The following is a 20,650-nucleotide window of genomic DNA, read 5'->3' as shown; positions in this document are numbered from 1 at the left end:
TTTAGTCCACCGGTGGCTCAATGGGATTTGACTGTGGACCTTAGGGCTCTACAAGGACCGCCATTTGAACCACTGGGCTTAGGGGATTTAAAATAGCTCACAATTAAAACTGTGTTTCTTCTAGCCATTGCTTCGGCCAGAAGGGTGTTGTGAGGTTCTGGTTTTGTTGTGGGCCCTGGGTGGTGATAGGAGCAGACACTGAAGCAGGTTTAAATGAAAAGGTGGAACTTTTAATGAGTGGTTTGATAGACATGAATATGACAAAAACTAAAGTCCAGATATAGCACTAAGTGCACTTGGGAGTGGTGGTGAAGTAATGGGAAAAAGTCCAGTTATTGACAGACAATGAAAAATATCAAGGTATTGACTGGTAAAATAGAAAATGTTCAAGTAGTGGCAGACAATGGGAACTGTCCAGGTAGTAACTGGTTAATAGGGAAATGTCCAGTTGATGACAGGCTGGAGAAATCAGGTGTGGTGGCTGGAATGAAGGATTATCCAGAAGAGTGTCAGTGGAGGCAAGGTGCAGGGTGAACAGCAGGCTCAGGTACTCAGGCAAGGGGAAGGTAATGGAGGATGCAGGGTAGTCTAGCGGGGTTAGAGCAGACAAGCAGGCAGGCAGGTAGCGTATCACAGGAAAACAGGTGGTGAGCACAGGGAACTCTCTATGCTGAGAAACACGTTGCACTGGCAATGAAGTGAGGCTCTGAACCTCCCTAAATACCAAGTGCTGTGCCGTGACTAGCCAGAGAGAGCATGTGACAAACCAGGATTAGGCGATTAGGTCACGTGACCGGAGGCAAGATGGCGGCGCCAATGCCAGAGCGGAACAGAAGCACCACCAGGCCTCATCAGCCCAAAGTGACAACATGCTCGCACAGAACCATGCACAGCCAATGCCCCTCGCCAAACACCAGCGCCACCACCAGACGCCCCCCGCCATAGTGACCTCACAGGTAATACCCGTCAACCACCATGCCGAGAAACTCTGGTCGTGACAGGTGTCAGATTTGGGGGCTCTTTCATGTCTCCCTCCCTATCTGATTTTTCATGGGGACAGGGTGGTTCTTCGTACTGGTTTCCTACCTAAGGTATACAGCTTCCACATTAATGAGGAAATTGTAGTACCAGCTTTTAACTCCCTAGACCTTTCAGCTGGTGAGGCCTCTTTGGATGTGGTACGTGCTCTACAAACTTATGTGGACCGCACCCACTCATTTCGGAAGTCAGACTCATTTGTCCTTCCTAGTTTCCGAAAGAAAGGATGGCCTGTCACTAAGCAGACTTTGGCAGGCTGGATTCACCTGGCAATTTCAGAGGCTTACCTTCATGAGGGCCTTCCTGTACCGTCCTCTGTTAAGGCTTATTCTACTCGGTCTGTGGGTCCTTCGTGGGCAGCTCGTTGTGGCGCCTCTGCTGTTCAGCTGTGCAAGGCGGCCACGTGGTCTACTGTCCATACATTCTTAAGGTATTATGCATTTGACACCTTTGCCTCTCAGGATGCTTCCTTCGGGGGGGTGGATTCTCCTTTCTGCACAGAAGCGCCCCCACCCTTAAGGAGACTGCTTTGGGACATCCCCAAGGTCTCCTGTGGAGCCCTATGGACCCTGCAGTAGAAAATAAGAGATATGGTACGACCTTACCTTTTATATAGGGTGGGCGGTTAGCGCTCCTGCAAGGGGGGTTGTCTACCACCACTAGCTGCTACCTCAGGGAATGTCCTTATTCCCAATTGTAATACGTAAACATGAAGGCAGAAGGAAGCGCTCAATGGTGGGTGGGTCTCTAATTATGGTTGTCTCAAAATGGAATATATTGTACATAGGTAGTCTACCTATACTTATAGTGTAATTAATTAGTTCATACGTTCTTGTAACTGGTTGGCAAGAACTTGTGGCTAGAACTTGGTAGAAATAATAATGAAGTCTCTAAATAAAGTCTCAATTCAAAGGGAATGTCTATGTTGGAATCCGGTATGCAAAAACTTGTAGCTGAATATTTGGTGCAAGTTAAATGTCTTTATAAAGGCTTTATATGTAATGATGAGAAATGCTTGATAAATTGAAATGTAGCTGGGTGGGCAAAAACTTTTGGCTAGGTGTTCAATAATATATTTGTCGTGCTTCCTCAATCGTGGTAATCTTGCTTCCCTCAGCACACGTCACCTCAGGAGATATGGGTGCAGTATCAGAGCGGTGATGACACTATTAGGCAGTTGATATGGTAAGTGGTTGTACTTACCAGAAATTATGCATTTGCTGGTCCGTCGCTACTCCGCAACTTCTCCGGTGTAAGCATGCATGTGAGTGAGGGGCTGAATATCAACAGTTATATTCTGGCTCAAAGCAATCACCGTCCAAGGTGGATTAATTGCATACCAAAAGGACAGTTTACCAGACTTAGGGGCCTATTCATTAAACCTAAAAATTAGGTTTAGAACTCGCATGGAGTTCTACCTAATTATAGGTGGAATTCATCATTCCACCTCTCCATAAGTATCTATTCCGAAAAGCTGTCATTTTTGCGATTACAGCTTTTCGGAAATAGATACTTTTCCCTGCCTACACTACCTTATCGCATCTGGAAACAGTGCTGCGCATGCGCTGTTACATCTGTAAAACCAGCGCATGCGCAGCACTGCCTACAGATGCGTTAAGTTTGTGTACCCCCCCGACCCCCTCCGCTTACCTTCCCCCCCCCCCCCGACTTACCTATCCGCGCAGCAGCCTCCGGCTCCGTCCTGCTGGTCTGTCATGTGGTTTCCCAGCAGACCACATGACAGATTAGAAAAAAAAAAATTATTTTTTTTTTTCTAAACTTTCTTGTGCTCTGCTGGGGAGCACACATGTCCGACCAGCCTCCGGAGCCTGAGGACGGAGCAGAGCGCCGGAGGGACTTGTCGGGGGACCTGCACACGCGGATACAGGTAAGTCGATTCTGCTATTCGCCACCTCACAGTGGCGAATAGTAACTGCATCAAATTCCGAAAATTCATAATTTTCGGAATTTGATGAATACCACAATTTCCACATCCACATACTAATGTATGGGGAGTGTGGAAATTAACGCAGGGGAACTTAAAAACATTATTTTAGTGTTGATGAATAGGCCCCTTAGTCGGAACTGTACTAACTTGGAGGATTACAGAACACAGGGTTTTGATCTGAAACAGAAATTTAAAGGAAAAAATTATGACATGGGAATAGTTGAGAAAGCATTTGAAACAATGGAAGCAGTACCTAGAGACACATTACACATATTCTAAAGAACAACAAACAGGGAAGGGGACAGAAAAAGTATACTTTATTACAGATTATACAGGAGCAGCACAGAAGGTTCGTAACATTTTCAATAAGCATTGGCACATCCTACAGATGGATGACAATCTTAACACATTGCTCCCAAACAAACCAGATATAGTCTTCCGAAAAGCCCTCGATAATAGGAAAAAATTGGTCCGTAATCATCATAAAACAAATAGTGACACACAACAAACCACCTTAGAAGGAGCAATAGTTAAAGGTGGCTTCTTCCATTGTGGAAGGTGTCTCAGTTGCAAAACACTTGGTTACAAAGGTGTAAAACCGACAAGCAGTTTCAAATCCAATCAGACATACCAATTTTGATCCTATCTTTCGTGGAGACACAAAAATAAAATATCTCTAAACCAATTAAATATGAAAATATCCAAATCATAAGATGCAACCATCAATCGAAAACAACAGGAGCTGTTTTAGGACAAGCATAGATAAGATACATGCGGTAACCATCTCATTAACCTTCCACACAAAGGCCCTCATTCAGAGCCGTACGCTCTGAGCAGAGCGCACGCTCTGAATGAGGGCCGTCCTCCATAACTATGGAGCGTCCTCCTGGACGCTCGTATAGCTGTGGGTCACCACCCACAGCCTATACGAGCGTGCAGTTTGATGGCCGCGATGGTCTTGACCATCGCGACCATCGAAACTGCGAGCCGGAGCCTGCGGTTGAGGTTTTCAACCGCAAGGCCCGGAGTGATTTTGGCTCTATCAGAGCCAAAATCACTCCCACTGACATCACTAGTGATGTCAGTGGGCCGGCTTCTGACGGTAGGCGTTCCCTTAGGAACGCCCCCGTCAGGGATGCACGCCACCGGCATGCCCACCAAAGGGGGCGTGCTGTCAATCAACATCGACAGCACACCCCCTTTGATCAGACACAACGAGCGAAGGAAAGTCCTTCGCTCGTTGCGTCTGGCGCATGCGCACGACGGAGCTCCCTCCGTCGTGCGCATGCTCAGTGCAGAACATCGACCCACTTGCGAGCGGACAGCCGCTCGCGATTGGGTCTGAATCAGGCCCAAAGTTCAGTAATATTCATCACTAGCAGTCACTATCCCCTGGTTACTATTCAGCCTATTCTTAGGTTAAACGTTCTGATTAACCCTAGACATTCTCCATCATTGTGATTGGAAGGATACCACATACAAGCTTAAATCGGGACTTTGCAGCCCGAATCTATTATTATTATTTTCATTTTCATAACACATAATCCTGTGTATTTACACTTCTCTGTATTTCTATATTTCTTCAGTTTCAATATGACTAGAATTAATATGTTCAGGTTTATCATGAAATGGATAGGAGTTTTAGACCCATTAAACATTCTCTCGATCATACTGGAAATGCAGAAGGAAACTCAATAAAATGACTGTACAGAAGACAAATTCAATCCTTACTCTAATTAAGAATATTTGCATATAGAAGGGTGATCATAAATCATAAATAAATAAACAACAAAAAATTATTATTAGCTGACCAGCAATCAGTACTCCAATAACCCACCAACACACTCATCTATCACAATATCATAATTGTTGTATTTTAAATGGGACAAATACATGACATGTTTGCAAGTCAGTATATCTTAGCAAACGGCAGACGATTTATATGGACGCTAGAGTTGAAAGAAACACACCAAAGATGGCCGCCAATTGCCATAGATTAAGATTAGGAAAAGACTCACCAAAGATGGCCGTTGCCGCTAACGGAGTCCAAACCACTGATGGCAGAGTTTAGATTACACTAGACTGCTGCAGAGACATTAGCAGCAGCAATGTACAAAGGATGTCCTCCGTTTACTTAGACTGCCACACACGTGAGCACGCAGTACGCAGGCATGATCTAGACATCCAGAAGGGCGGCTCCCTCACCGCACACCGGAGGCTATATTGACAAGGAGCGGCACTATAAAGCCAGGTTAGTGGACAACATCAGACATTTGCCCTTGAAGAAGTCCCGCTGAGGCATGAAACGCGTTGGGACAGAGACCACAATATATAGATTTTACCCCAATTACCTATACCCTGTACTTTGTACACTATTTTTTACATTGTAACTAAGTTGCAATAAAGTTTGCCAAAACTATATAGCCTCTTTATCAATGCTTAACCTAATCTGCACTCATACGCTGGTATGCCCCTCACTCACATGCATGCTTACACAGGAGAAGTTGCGGAGTAGCAACGGACCAGCAGATGCACAATTTCAGGTAAGTACAACCACTTACCATATCAACTGCCTAATAGTGTCATCACCGCTCTGATACTGCACCCATATCTCCTGAGGTGATGTGAGCTGAGGGAAGCAAGATTACCATGATTGAGGAAGCATGATGAATATATTATTGAACACCCAGCCAAAAGTTTTTGCCCACCCAGCTACATTTCAATTTTTCAAGCATTTCTCATCATTACATATAAAGCCTTTATAAAGACATTTAACTTGCACCGAATATTCAGCCACAAGTTTTTGCATACCGGATTCCAACATAGACATTCCCTTTGAATTGAGACTTTATTTAGAGACTTCATTATTATTTCTACCAAGTTCTAGCCACAAGTTCTTGCCGACCAGTTACAAGAACGTATGAACTAATTAATGACACTATACGTAAAGGTAGACTACCTATGTACAATATATTCCATTTTGAGACAACCATAATTAGAGACCCACCCACCATTGAGCGCTTCCTTCTGCCTTCATGACCTTACCTTTGTTATCTCTATTTCTACAAAGTCCATAGGGATCCACAGGACTCCCGCCCTGTCACACCTGTGCTGCAGATGGGCTGTGTACTGGTCACCGGATTTTTGCAGAAACTCAAACAAACTTGTAGGTAAACAGTAGTGCATGCAGGTGCGCACAAGTACTTGTAGATGACTGGAACTCTTGCAGGATAACAAGAGTAGCTTGTAGGTAATCGGGAGAGCTTGCAGGTAAACACAGGAAGAGCATAAGCAGCTGAAGCGTGGAGACAATGTGAATACTCTTTCTAAGAAGTGAGTTATGGCAATAGATAACTCACTGGTTAAAATAGGGCACTCTCTCACTCAATTGGTAGCCAAGGTCACGGGAATGCCACTCCTGAGAGCTGACTGGAATTCAATATAGCTGCACACATACAGTCAGGAAGTCTGTAAACAATGTTGATGCTGATTCTCAGGAATGTCACCGGCAGCCAGGAGATGAGCAGGACACCATAATATAAGTCTACCAGTCAGGATAAGTAAGGCTAAAACCCTGATGTGTGACAAACACGTCATATCAAAAACAAATACAGGATTCTAAGCACCATTTTAATTCAGACTCTATGTTCATCCCCTTTGGGGATATAACATTCAAATGAAACATCCATTGCATCTGGGATCTTGCTAATCTTATTTTTAAATGCCTATTTTCCATATGTTTTGTGTTGAATACCCCAAAGCCCTTGATCTAAACAGTTATGTACTTTGTCAAAATGGGCTGACAACCAAATGGTTTTTTCCTTTTCTAATATTTCTTAAATATTCGCCCAGGTATACTTTTAACTGTCTTTATCATGCGTCCAGCATAATGTAGATCGCATTCACATTCAGTCAAGTAGATGACGTTACTTGCATTACAGGTTATAAAATCATTAATCTGGTAAGTGCAGTGGGTAACTGTAAATTCAGTGAATTTGTTTTTACTACTCTTTATATTTCTGCAAGAAATGCCTATCCTTATATGTAAAACCCTAATGTGTTCACTTTTTCTTTGGTTGATTAATCAACTCTTACCTTATGGTAAATAAAGTTGGGTACAGTAGGGAGATGTTGGCCTAGAACAGAGTCTTATGCTGTCCATACACCAGAATGATATTGTTCAATCAGCCAACTAGTTGGCTGGTTGGAACAGTAATCTGCTGGTGTGTGGGAGCAAACTATATTTGGTAATTTGCCCCAACACGCTAGAAAATGGGCAAAAACGGTAATTCCAACTAGCTAGAGAAATCAAACATGTTTAATTTCTCCCATCTAGTTGGATGATAATCCTTTCAGTTTAGGGGGGAGTTGGACATTTCTCCCCTAACTCCCCTAACTCAGACACTATGTCCACCTACCTCTGATTGGTACACATACACACGCACAATCACCCTTTATTCAAATTGGTCTTGACAGGGGGGATGGAGAGAGAGTGGCACATATGTTCTTTGCGGGTCCTCTCTTACTTCTTCTCCAACCCGCACCTCTCCAGGAGCAGCCTCTTTTTGCATCCAAGATGGCCAATGTCAAATTGCTCTGTATAGATAGAGCAGTTTCACATCCTTAATCTTGGATTCAATACGAGGTTGTCTCTATACTGGAGCTGGAGACCACAGCAGTGACTGGAGTAGCAGTCAGCAGGTAAGTGGACTCCTTCAGGGCAACAAGACCAGGTAAGTATAAATAAAAACATGGATGAAATTTAAACTTTGTGTTTATTTATTAAAATTAGTTTTTATTAAACTGTGTGGTTTTTTTTGCATTTTCTTTGGTGAACTAGAGGTACCAGCAGGCCCTGGCAGCCATTTTTGGCAGATGGGTCATGTTGGGCCTCGTAGTTCACCCACAACAAAATATATTATTATAATTAACCCTTTAATTACCGCTGTACCCACCATGTTGGGATATGGGATGTCTGGTGCAGTTGGGAGGGAGGGGGGTTACATGTATTTTTGCAAGCCACACTTCCCTGGGAAAGTCAGCTGTGGTGCCAACTGGCCTGTCTGGAATCATGGCAATCACTCTGCAGGAACCCCCTCTATGGTTCCAGCAACCCAGACTGCCAATGCCAGTACTGTTTAGCCCAAAATCAGTGGGTAACATGTTTTTCCCCTTATTTTGGGGTAACTAGTTCTGGGCTGAAAGTGCTAGTTACAAATTGAGGGGTCTCCCCACACATTTTTTATTTAGATTTTTAACAATGCCTTCAGTTTAAAAGTAATACTGTAACTACACATACATTCAAATGTTTAACAAACAAATATTTATTTAGACATGCAGAAATAGACATACTCTGTCCACCTACTTCTGTGATATCGCAGGTTAGAGAAAAGTTGGCAGGTGTGCTGAAAAAGTTGGCTGGTTGGCTGGTCTGATGAAAAAGTTGTTTAAAGGTGCATACACACTGGGCGATCAGGAAAGACAGTACAATTACTACATCATAATCGTAACGTTGTTTCTGATCACCTGTAGTGTCTGCACTGAACGATCAGTTATTCAGTGCAGGCACAGTCCATCATTCCTGAACATGCCAATCTGTCGTTATCGGCAGATTGGCCTGCATGTTCAGGCGATGGACAAGTTTGTTGCAATTGAGAACATTTTTAAATTCTTTGAATTCTAAAAAGGTACCATGACATATAAAAAAGACATCATCTATGTAATGATGCCAGGATGTCAGATTCAATTGTGGGTTGTTATGCAAGATGTTCACATCCTCCCACCCTGCCATGAACAAATTGGCATAACTAGGGGCTAATCTGTTGCCCCTAGTTATTCTGAAAGATGAATTTGATACTGTCCTCAAATTAATCAATTGTGGACTAGATTCTGAACTTCCAAGAAAGATTTATGCTGCCTCAATTCATTTGTCATGATTAATTATAATATATAATGAGTAGAGATGTGCGGGTTCGGTTTTACTCGGATTTCTGGGGTTCTTTTCACCAAAATTATCGCACATTCGGATTAGTTCGGATTTATTTTATTGGTTATCCAAAACACGTGATAGCCGATAGCCAATAAAATGCCATTTTTAAGATGCGAACATATCCGAGTAAAACCGAACCCGCACATCTCTAATAATGAGGTAACATCTCATATATTGATCATTCCATATTGTATTATCTAAAACATTCAAAACATTGAGAGTGCTTTTTAAATAGGCTTTGTTTTTATTATGCCTGGTTGCATGTGATAGTCTAAAAAAGCTGATAAATTAGCAGTAACTTCTTAACCGTCAGACTCCTAATATATTTTAGAATGTCCAGATAGGTATTAAAGAGATTATTATCTGCACTAGGTGTGAACTTTTGTTCCTTCTTTAATAATGATATTTCCTCATCTTTTAACATTTCTGAGCTTAGATTAAAATTTTTTTTTCCACTTTTGTATTTCATTGTTTTCTACTTCCTCTTTTAAAGGACTTCCTATTTTTTGTTTTTAAGTTTCAATTTTCATTTACCCCATGTTTACCCCATTTTTTATTTCCTTGTAAGTTTTTGAATTTCTTACTACCACCTACCTCTTCGATGTACTTGGGTTTTCCCATAAAAAAGAGGAATACAGTTCTTCTCATATTGTAACAATATGTTGTGGGTTGGTAATCTCCGGTTGTTATTTTATCCCTTATGATTATAATTTCTAATATACCTCCTTGAGTAATGATGTCTATAATGATTGCCATCTAATTTTCTATTAACAGTTCATCTTTCTCTTGTGGCCTCTTCTGTTTTATTTTGTTGATAGGACCTTCCACTTGTAATCAAATTAGCAGTAGGGCAAGATTGATATACTTCTGATTTGCTATTCGCAAACTATGGTCGGAGGGGATGAGACTAAATCAATCCATTTATATGAATATCCGTTCTTTTTTCCATTCTTATTCCTTTATATGGAATCATTATATTTGGATGAAAATGTATTTTTCATGTTTCCTTCTTCCTCCTCAACTCATAGTATTCCTAATTATCTTATTCTCTATTTTTTTTAGCCAGTTTTATGTAAATCTATATATCCTTAAAAGGATGAATAAGAGTGGAGAGAACTTGAATTTCTTAATTTAGAGCCCTAATATCTTCCCTTCTTTTAATTTGATAATGGAAAAATAATGTATCGAAAGTATCTTCTGCCATTTCTCTTTAAACTGTTGCGGGCTGTGGAAAAAGATGGTGTTTTCTTAATTCAAAGTACCAATAAGATTCTTCTTAACTAGCACCTTCTAGAAGATAATAGCTAGAATATGATTGGTTGCTATGGGCAACATCTCCACTTCAAAAAAATATCACTTTAGTAAATATACCCCCTAGAATCATTTAATTCACCTGATATCTCTCTAACATAACTACAGTATTTCCCACTACAAATGGTTTTCTGTAAGCAATAAAGCTTCTAATTTATGCTTTGCTCTATCTAAATTTTAAGGGCCTATGTAGCAAGTTGTTTGTTACAGAAAATGATGCAGAAACTGCATAGTTTTATGTTTTTTTTCATATGTACTAATGGCACAAGGCAGGAGATTTTACAGAAATCTCCGGCAAAGTGGTAATTAGCATTGCAGATTGCAGTCCCCATTATTATCAATAGTGACCACGATCTGACCCCTATATACCAAACTCCAAAAAGCAAAGCATTTCACAGTTTGACCTGGTAGTTTACACCATCTTCAGATGGTGTAAGCTGCTTTAAGCCTATGGAAGCTATAGGTGCAAGAGAGAGATCTTTCGATCTCTCTCCCGCAGCCTCTGGACGGCTTCGAAAGCTGACATTGTGCGCATGCGCAGTGTCAGCTTCCACAGGAAAAGTTTTTCACAAACGTTAAAGACTTATACAATTTGCCGGGGATATCATTTGCAGGGATAGCGGTTACCACAATTTCTTACCCTACGAGTTCCCTATTGTACTTAGCGGGGATATTTTCATTAAAAATGAAAATATCTCCTGCGATATGGATAGATGGTAATCAAGGTAATTTTGCGTTATTAGTACATAGACCCCTTAATCACTTTAATGTGATGTTTTTCTTGTTTCATCAAAAACTTCGAATAATATGCTATTCCTATGTCTCATATCTGAAAACATGCATCAGCAGTATTGCCCACCAAATTGTACAGACAATGCTCACACATATAAATACCACAGGTTTGCTTTTGAATGTCCAATTAAACCTAGAGTAGGGATGGCCATTGCTAAGGCAAGATCGAATTCACCCAGTCATGCAGCCATCGGTACATTTCTATCGATGGCATGAAACCATTACTTGTTAACCATTAAATTGTTTGAACCACTGATTGTCCATTGTGGATGCGCACAAGCATACAAACTACATTTGTGTATGCAAGGAACTCTTCTATGGAGTGACATCACCTAACATCGGAAAACAGAACAAAGTGGACAATGGTTGCAACCATTGGAAAGAAAAAACATTGATGGTTACAAACTATTGGTTACTGATGGCCATCCCAAACCCTCAATAGCACTCTTACATCGCTCTATAGGGTCAGGGCATCAGTTTACATGATTCAACAAAGTATTAGATCACAAGGATAACTAAGACTAACACATGCTCTGCAAAGTACAATATAACCAAAAATGTATATTATCTGTTATATAATGGGTTTGAGTGTCCATCTAGCAGTTGTGCAGAGAAGCCCAGCCCATGTTGACAGTGGCAGTTCCCTTCAACCGAGGAAGGAAAATAGTGGAAATATCAGAAGAGAAGGTCTCAGCACCACCTTACACACACACATATACACCAGTGTATGAGAGTGCCCCAAACCCAAAAATGCACTATGATCATGTACAGTATAAGATAGAAATGTGAGGAAAAGGGGGAGAGAGAGTTAGGATAAAGAGAGGGACAAGAGGAAGAGAGAGATGAAAGGTGGAGGGGAAAAGAGAGGGATAAAAAAAACCTGCAATACCTTGCACAATAGGTAGTGACCCAGCGAAGGACAGATCCAAAATACAAGTAAAAATATAAAGTCAAATTAAAATAGACACAATGTACCTAAGGTTAGAAAACCAGTAAGCCACAGTGGATGGACTTATTTGATTATATGAACCTAGAATTCACAGGGTGAAATGTAAGTCTTCAGTTCTGTGAGATCATATTGGTTGTTAAATTATTGCCAAGCAGGACATAACTACCAGTTGGCTACGATAGAACTCAACAGGAGTGTCGGTAATTACACAACTTTTGACTACCCAGCTCAGCCACCCACAAAATGTGACCCCCTAAGAGGCCTGTGGTTGATTGATTGACTGAGAGGGGAGGCTATCTACATATACCCTACCTTATCTTTTGATCTAAGCTCCTGGCTCTGATGTTATGGCCAGAACTACATCGTGACATCATAGCATCGCCAAGTGACTAAATTTAAATTTTAGCTGTTGAAGTCCTTCACTTTGCTAGAGGTGCCTGGACACCTAGGTACAGTACAGTACAGTACTGTTGCCAGTCTTTCTGTCTCTGAAGTGTAAAATAGAAGTAAACTATTGTATTTTACAGTCTAACTACAGGTGCCTGCATGCCTGCCCTTTGGCACTTGTGGAACTGCAAGTGCCAACAGACGGTTGGCACCCGTACCTCCACTGTAAAATAAATAGTTAAATACACAACACACATACCGTAGATAGTATAAATTTATTACACACCTACCTCAATCACACATATTTACCTGTACCAGCCAGTCAGTCCACTTGTCCTATGTAGAAATCTGTTTGGATGTACCTGCAAAAAGATCCTATACTCACCTCCATCCTGGTGCCACTCTCCATAGCATCCAAAAAAATGACTTACGTGAACCATGCCGAACAGGTGTAAGTATATGCTGTTACATATACTTACTGACATGCTCGGGGACTAGGAAGACCTCTGTTGAGGTTGAGAACTGGGGGGTTAGGATAATGAGGTAAATGACAGGAAGATATTGTGACCAAACCCAGGTTTGGCTAGACCTACCCAGAGGCACGGAGTCTAACCCACTTGGTGGTCTTCTCCAGTGACCCCTCCAGTCAGGATTTTGGTTTTGCTGCACCAAGTGGCAGGTCGCGGCCCTCTGTATAGGTACCTGGGAGTGGCAGAAGACCGGATCTATATTAAATGAATAGAGTATAAACTAATACTAAAACACTGGAGATGAACTGAATACAGGAACACTGTAGATGAGCTGAATACTTGAATACTGGTGATGAACGGAATACTTGAACATTGGTGATGAATTTGAGAATGCTTGAACACTGGTGATGAAGTAAATGCTTGAACACTGGTGAAGAACTTGAGAATGTTTGAACACTGGTGATAAATGGAATACTTGGACACTGGTGATGAACGGAATACTTGAACACTGGTGATGAACTTGAGAATGCTTGAACACTGGTGATGAAGTAAATACTTGAACACTGGTGATGAACTTGAGAATGCTTGAACACTAGTGATGTACTTTAGAATACTTTAACACTGGTGATGAATGGAATACTTGGACACTGGTGATGGACAGAATACTTGAACACTGGAAATGAACTTGAGAATGTACTGGGAATAGTTAGAGGTCCAAGTGTTGATTTGCACAGAGAAACACAAAGGAAATGGACACAGGTATGTACTGGGAATAGCTCGAGCTTCAGCTGAAAGCTAGCAATTAGCATGAAAGCTGATACCACAGGAACACAGGAAGGTGATTAGAGAACTCAGCAGCACACTAAAAGACAACACAGGGATTTAGCATGGAAGCTAATATAAGCAGCACTGGTGGACAGCGTGAGGACTGCAACAAAAAACTAGGTTCTTCCTGGGAAACACTGGAGAGCACAGTAATCACAGGAACAGTGAAGTTGAACAGCAGTTTCCTGTTCCTGGAGTCAGACTTAAATACCCCTGGGTAGCTGGTCACTGGATCATGAAATCAGCTGACAGACCGCAGGACTGCCATTGGAGGAGACTGATGAGATGAACTAACATGGCTACGCATGGAAGCCCTAGCAGGCCCCGGTGAGAATACTCAGCCATAACTCATCACTACAACTGGTGCCTGAATGCCTTGGAGCCTAAAGACATCATTTCAGCGGTGAGTAAAGGCCTATCCCAGGCTGCATCCTGACACTTACACCTTGCAAAATGACAGATGAACAAAATCATCTGTTATTTCTCACTGGCCGCTAGCCAATCAGCAGCCGCTTTACATGTAGCAGCCGCTCATTGGCTGGTTCCACGTGGGTCCCAGTCAATGAGCGGCCGCTACATGTAAATTGGTCACTGATTGGCTAGCGGCCCGTGAGAAATAACATGATTTTGGTCATCTGTCAAATGGATTTCTACATGGGACAAGTAGACTGACCGCTTGGTACAGGTAAGTATGTGTGATTGAGGCAGATGTGTAATAAATTTATACTATCTACGATGTGTGTGTTGTGTCTTTTTTTAACTACTTTACAGTGGAGGTATGGGTGCTGGCCGCCTGCTGGTACTTGTATTTCCACAAGTGCCAAAGCACAGGCATGCTGGCACCTGTAGTTCCACTATAAAATACAATAGTTTACTTCTATTTTAGACTTTATTACCCCTGTACCCACCGCTCCAGGGGTGCGGGCAAGAGCACCGGGCTTCAAACCAAGCCTGGGGTTTTGGTAGAGGGGGGACCCCTTCTTGGTGGGTCCCCACCTCCCCTGAGATCCCCGGCTTGGCCTGACCAGCTTGGGGTGCTAATGCTTTGGCCTTGGAAACCCAGTAAAAGGGTCTCCTAGCTGTGGCATTACACCCCAGTCAGTTTGGGCCCGGTGCTGGTTTTAACTATAGGGGACCCCTACGCAATTTTTTCCCCCTATATTTAAAACCAACACTGGCCCTGTAGCCAGGTGCTGGTTCCTAAATAACGGTGGAACCCTACTCGTTTTGTTCCCCGTAATTTTCCGGGGTTGATTATGCTTTTGGGGGAGACCCTAGTCAGGCAGAGGCATCAGAGGGTCTGCGTGAGTTTACGCAGGACCCATCCTGCACACTTGCAGAATGGGTCCTGCGCATGCACAGATTTCCGATTATCGCCTCAATACACAGAGCAAAAAAAAAATTATTAATTTGACACATAACTTGTATTTAATTAATTGAAAACAATACACAATCATTTTTTTTAAAAATGGAGTTTTGTCTGTCTGTCTATCTTCTGGTTGTACACAATGCACACAACAGATTGATAGAAAAAAAAGTGCCTTTGTGCAACTACTCTTTTCTTGTAGGTTATTAGCCTAAATTAGTAAACTAGCCAGATCAAAGGCAAATTAGCATTAATAATGTGTGCACAACAATTACATCAAATAATAATTACAGCAAGAACATCGAATGCTGTGACAAGGTTCAGGTCCTGATCTGCGATCAGTTGCGATCTCTCCTGGTTGCAATTGTATTTGCAATCCTGTTTGCAATTGCGATTACATATGCAACTGCGTACCGGTGGGTGTGTTTAAACCATATCGCAGTTCTGAAATTGATCGCAATTTCATGCGATTGTTGTAGCATCTGCGATCCGTGCTGAATTAGGCCCTAAATACACATTTCTATAAGTTTGTCACCTAAAAGTGCCTATAGATATACAGTATTAATGGGTTTGTATTAGAGGTGTGCTCAAACCCCTGTGTTTTGGTTTTGGTTCTAAATCATTGTCTTGTTTTAGTTTTGGCAAAACCACCCTCAAATCTTTTGATTTTGAATTTCTTAAAAATTTGATAAAAACAGGTAAAATCATGTAATTTGGACTTCTTTTTGTTCCTAAAGTATTATGAACACCAATAACATTTATTTCCAGTCTTAGGGCCTGATCCAGTACTGATCGCAATTGCAATTGCAGCTGTGAATTCACATGGAATGCAGCTGCAAAAATATGCTAATACTTTTCAAATCTCAGCCGGCATAAAGACTCCCTCCACTGCTTTCTCATATCTGTCCAATGTTGTTTTTCTGCATAAACAACAGTACCATCGACACACATCCGCCAGTCACCAGGACCTGCTTAAGGGGGGGGAGACAGGAGCGGTTGCCCCTGGGCCCCCACACAGACTCCCTGCAGTAGCGGGTTCACGCTAAGAATCCCAGGTGACTGCTTAGGGCCTGGCGGGTTCCAGGGGACCCACCGTCAGGTGCACTGAGAGAGCATTTCCCGGAGGAACCTGAGCTCTGCCGAAAATGTCCAAGCACTGGGCTGGTTTAAGTCCGGCAAGCTGTCAGTGATGACAGCTGCCGGGTGCCAACTCCAGGGCAGTGCACACCTACATCCTCTGTGCCCCTTGTGTATGACCCCTTATGACGCATGTGCGTATGATGTCACACGCACAGAGAGGATCCAGGACACACGCCGCGGAGGAGTGAGCTGCTGCCTGTGCCTGCTGGGGTATGTGGTATGCTCCGGGTGGCTAGGGGGAAGGGGGTGGCAGGGGGCTATAGACTACATGTAGCCAAGAGGCGTGGGGGGTCTATGTAGGCTCCGTGTGGTAAGGGGGGAGGAGGGGATGGCTATGTATGCTGCTTGTGGCTTGAAGGAGCCCCACACAATTTAGTTGCCCTGGGGCCACCACAAGGCTTAATCCGGCCCTACCAGTCATGCAGCATTTGACCAGCTGCTGACACTGCAAGTCTGCAAGCATGTAGTGAGCTCTCATGCTACATATGCAATCGCAGTGGCTAATTTATGCACGCCCATGAAACGGCGTTCAAACAGACAGACACACCTGTATTCTTCCGACCATCCCCAGTGACAGCCTGTCGCTCACTTTGCAATGGATTCCATTGTGCATCTGTAGTGACAGTGCGATCATTGTGCATTCACAGTGTGGCTTATATGCATGCACAATAATAAACAATTGGACAATGTGCAATCATAATCACACTAGTGTACAGTACTGAATCAGACTCTTAGTTCACAATATTGTTTTCACCAATATTTGCCAAAGGCTGCAGTGAGCTGGCTGGCTCAGCTAAGTGACAGAACAGTGGCACAAACACATGGCAGTTTAAAAGTATATGGCACATCTATGAAACATTGTGTTACTGCAGTGGCAGACAGGATGGCAGTTTAATAAACTTTACGATGTTATATAATGTTTTCATTAATCAAGAACTTATAGCCTAAAAGTAAAAGTTCAGTAGAAAATATAGTACATTACCAACACACTTCTCCAAACAGCCAATCACAGGCCAAAGGACAATAGATGTGATTGCTGATTGACAGGCTGCAGCTGTTTGGAGGCAAGCAGGGGAAGTGCAGATCAGTGTATCCAATGGTACTGTACTGTAGATCTTATATAGTAGACTCACCCTGAATAGGATGGAAGAATTCTTTTGACATTCATTAAAAAAAACCTGATGTCTGTCAGTATTATGAATAATAGGATCCAATAGTCAAAATATCCAATGCCAATAAGTTAAATTGAATAACACTAATTTAATCATACTGTATATGGCAATAAATAATACAATATCTTAAAATAACGCATTTCACAGAACCTACATCTGCTTTCTCAGATTGCCAATGCTGCAACCATCCCTACCAATGGTCACAGTGGTGATCTAATGCTGCGTCTTTGGACTCAGCACTTGGATCTGCGATGCCAGCAGGAGGCGTCTTTTGTCCTCAGACGATTTCCATATTTGCACACAGCAGCTGCATCATCACACAATATTGGCTCATCGCAATCAGAATCCATTGTTACAGTTTCTGTTTGTAATTGGCAGCAAAGATATTCCTTTTTGAATTTGTAATTCATTTTGATGAACATCAGTTTTCCACATTGTTTGGAAGTAGCCTATTATGCCAATCACTTACAAGGTCTCCTTGACACTCTTCCTGTGTGGAGGGTGAGCAAATTAAATACACCATAGCTAGTTTGTACAAAGGGATCTAAATTTTTATTTTTCTATCCCTGTATTCAAAGGGACTGTGTGAGATGCTTATTTGTACATTAACATTAAAGTAATTCTCTACCTTTTTATTGATGATTACTCTATCATATTGAGTCATGGCAGATTTATCAATATATGTGACCAATTCTTTTAAGCCTGACCAGTTATCATAATGTTTCTTTCTGGTGCGCTGAGTTGACTCATTCGTGGGTCTCTTGGAAAAGGTCAGTTTTTCCTGGCAGTAGCATTTGCAGGAGAAACTTTGTTGGTTACAATTTCAAATAGTTTCAGTAACTTGCATAAAACTGAGAGTAATCTGCACTGTGCTGGACTAAAGTAACATGCCCCCCCTTCCTTATTTCATGGTTTGTTATGTACGATTGGATGGCTTCTTGCTGTTCCTCCATTCACTGAAGCATATAAAGGGTGGAATTCCACCTGTTACTGCCTCTTGCTTCAGTTGGTGGCATGACAAATTTAAGTCTTTTTGCAGATGCTACAATGTTCTACATACTGTTGTTGAATGCCAAGAATGCCCAGAAAGTTTACGGGTCACAGCCAGCATTTCCTGCACATACCTGTCCTTTTTTAAGAAATTTTGAACCACCAAGTTTATTGTGTGTGCAAAACATGGTACATGTTGAAATTCATCCAATTGTAATGCTGACATCATCAGAAATGATAAATCCTTAAGAGAGAGAACACATGACCTGCATTAACCGGATAAAACCAAATGCATTGATAGCGGATATTGGATGCAGAGCTACTGCTGACATAGCTGTCATGGCCTCAGTGATCCACTGTGCAATAGGATGGCAGCTGTAACATTTACTTCCAACTGTAAATGATTGATTAACAGAAAATTGTTTGAAAGTACTAATCTTCTTGGTCTCCTTCTGTGTTGAAGATTCACCCCCCCCCCCCCCCCAGCTGTCCTAGTGCACAATGATTGTTCTTGGAAATCGTAGATTGCATAAGGAGAGTCAGTTTGCCTCCACTAATGAGGAGGTTGATGACGAGGGTGTTGACAGTAGAGATTGCATGTGCTGGTAACAGGGAGGAGTTGCCTAAATGGTGTGCCTACTCTACTTACTTTAGGTTTAGGGAGTTTAGCAGGGTTCGGGTTATATTTTTTTGGGGAGATTAGGGTTAGGCACCCCTAGGTGGGAGGGTTTGGGTTAGGCTCTGCCGGGGGGAGGTTAGGTTAAGTTTAGGGTGCTGTAAAGGGGGTCAGAGTTAGGCACCCCCAGGGGGAGATTAAGGTTAAAGCAGGAGTTTGCACTTGTCTTGAACGGAGAGATATAAGTTTGATGGAGTTTATTTGGAGGAGTTTGGTGGGTCTTTTTGTTGCAGATTGGTGTTACTGTATTTGTGTATTGTTGCTGTTGAGGGTGAGAGGAGCAGGAGAAGGTAGGAGGTAGAGATTGAGGATGTTTTAATTATGACCAAATGTGGCCCTTGTGAATGATGTAATGAAGTACGATGATGTCCTGTATGGTCGGCTGGCTGTCACACTACAGGGCGGCGTAAGACACAAATCTGTAATAGGGTGGTGCAGGTGGTATCTGCAGCTATTCATTTATATAGTTATTACCAGTTATTCATATATTGCACACATATTCCAGAGGTAAATTGATCATTCGCATCGGTCCCTGCCCCAGTGGAGCTTACAATCTATATTCCCTGGTGCCGGTAATGTAAGCATCGGCATCCCGAAGAACCATTGTGTGCCATCATCCCACCTGTAGGGATGTCGAATGCATACCCTATACACAAATACACACTAGGGTTAGTTTTTGTTGGGAACCAGTTAACCTACCTGCATATTTGGGAGTGTGGGAGGAAACTCAGGCAAGCACAGGGTCATATTGGGGATTGAACCCATGACCTCAGTGTTGTGAGGCAGTAATGCTAACTATTACACTGTCTGTGCTGCTCCCTATGTTGCTATACATATCAAGCTGGATATTGATCATTGTAAAAACCAGTTCAGCAACATTGAATGCAGAGTAAAGGCCAAGATGGCAGAAGAGAGTAAGGATGCAAGGCACACGGGTGGTGGTTCCCCTCTAGCTGTGATATATTTAGAATATGAAGAATCATTGTGTGCCATCATCCCACCTGATTTTGTCCTGGCCCTCCATATCCATGAAAGTAATGCCTCACCTTGACCTGGTTAGTGTCCATTTTGTTTTACGTCCTCACTTTATTCTGTGTATTTTTTGCCTTCATGTGCCAAATATACGTTTAATTCTTCATTATTTTAAAATTCTGTTCTATCACTGATCTAGTGGATATGTGTGAATCATTATACTTATGCTCAGCTGGAGCATCAAAGGAGTCTCCCCTTAATCATGTCAGAAGCCAGGAGCAACAGCCGTAGCCTGAAAAACCTGTAAGGCAAAAAAAAAAACAATAGGAGTTTAATGATATTACAACACAAATATTTAAAAGTGTATTTACAATAATGGGACACACATAATGTAATGTGCATACCCAGAAGCCATAACTATAGCATTTGTACCACCTCAAACTTATCATAGAGGGATGACTCACTGAAGATAAAGGCATTGTGGCACAAATTAGAATAGCCAACTACAACACTCATTATTTATTAGTTTGCGTCACACATCACCTTCACATTTGTACAATTGGCGTATGCCTATTTATATATATATTTGAGCCTTGATTTTCGGTAATCTCAGCCCAATGTGTGT

General features: G+C 42.1%; 1 long non-coding RNA gene across 1 annotated transcript in view; it reads left to right on the top strand.

Annotated features, from left to right (window-relative positions):
- The first annotated feature begins 5,166 nt into the window (after positions 1 to 5,166).
- Positions 5,167 to 20,650, top strand: part of LOC148542746 (uncharacterized) — a 97,067-nt gene continuing 81,583 nt past the window's right edge. Inside the window, exon 1 of the long non-coding RNA XR_015877330.1 lies at positions 5,167 to 5,529. This is a non-coding gene — a long non-coding RNA (uncharacterized LOC148542746). The remainder of the gene's footprint in view (positions 5,530 to 20,650) is intronic.

Source organism: Taudactylus pleione, unplaced genomic scaffold, assembly GCF_031769625.1.
Source record: "Taudactylus pleione unplaced genomic scaffold, aTauple2 ptg000009l, whole genome shotgun sequence".
NCBI lineage: Eukaryota > Metazoa > Chordata > Amphibia > Anura > Myobatrachidae > Taudactylus > Taudactylus pleione.
Note: the sequence above shows the minus strand (reverse complement) of the source record. Positions and strands in the feature narration are given on the sequence as shown.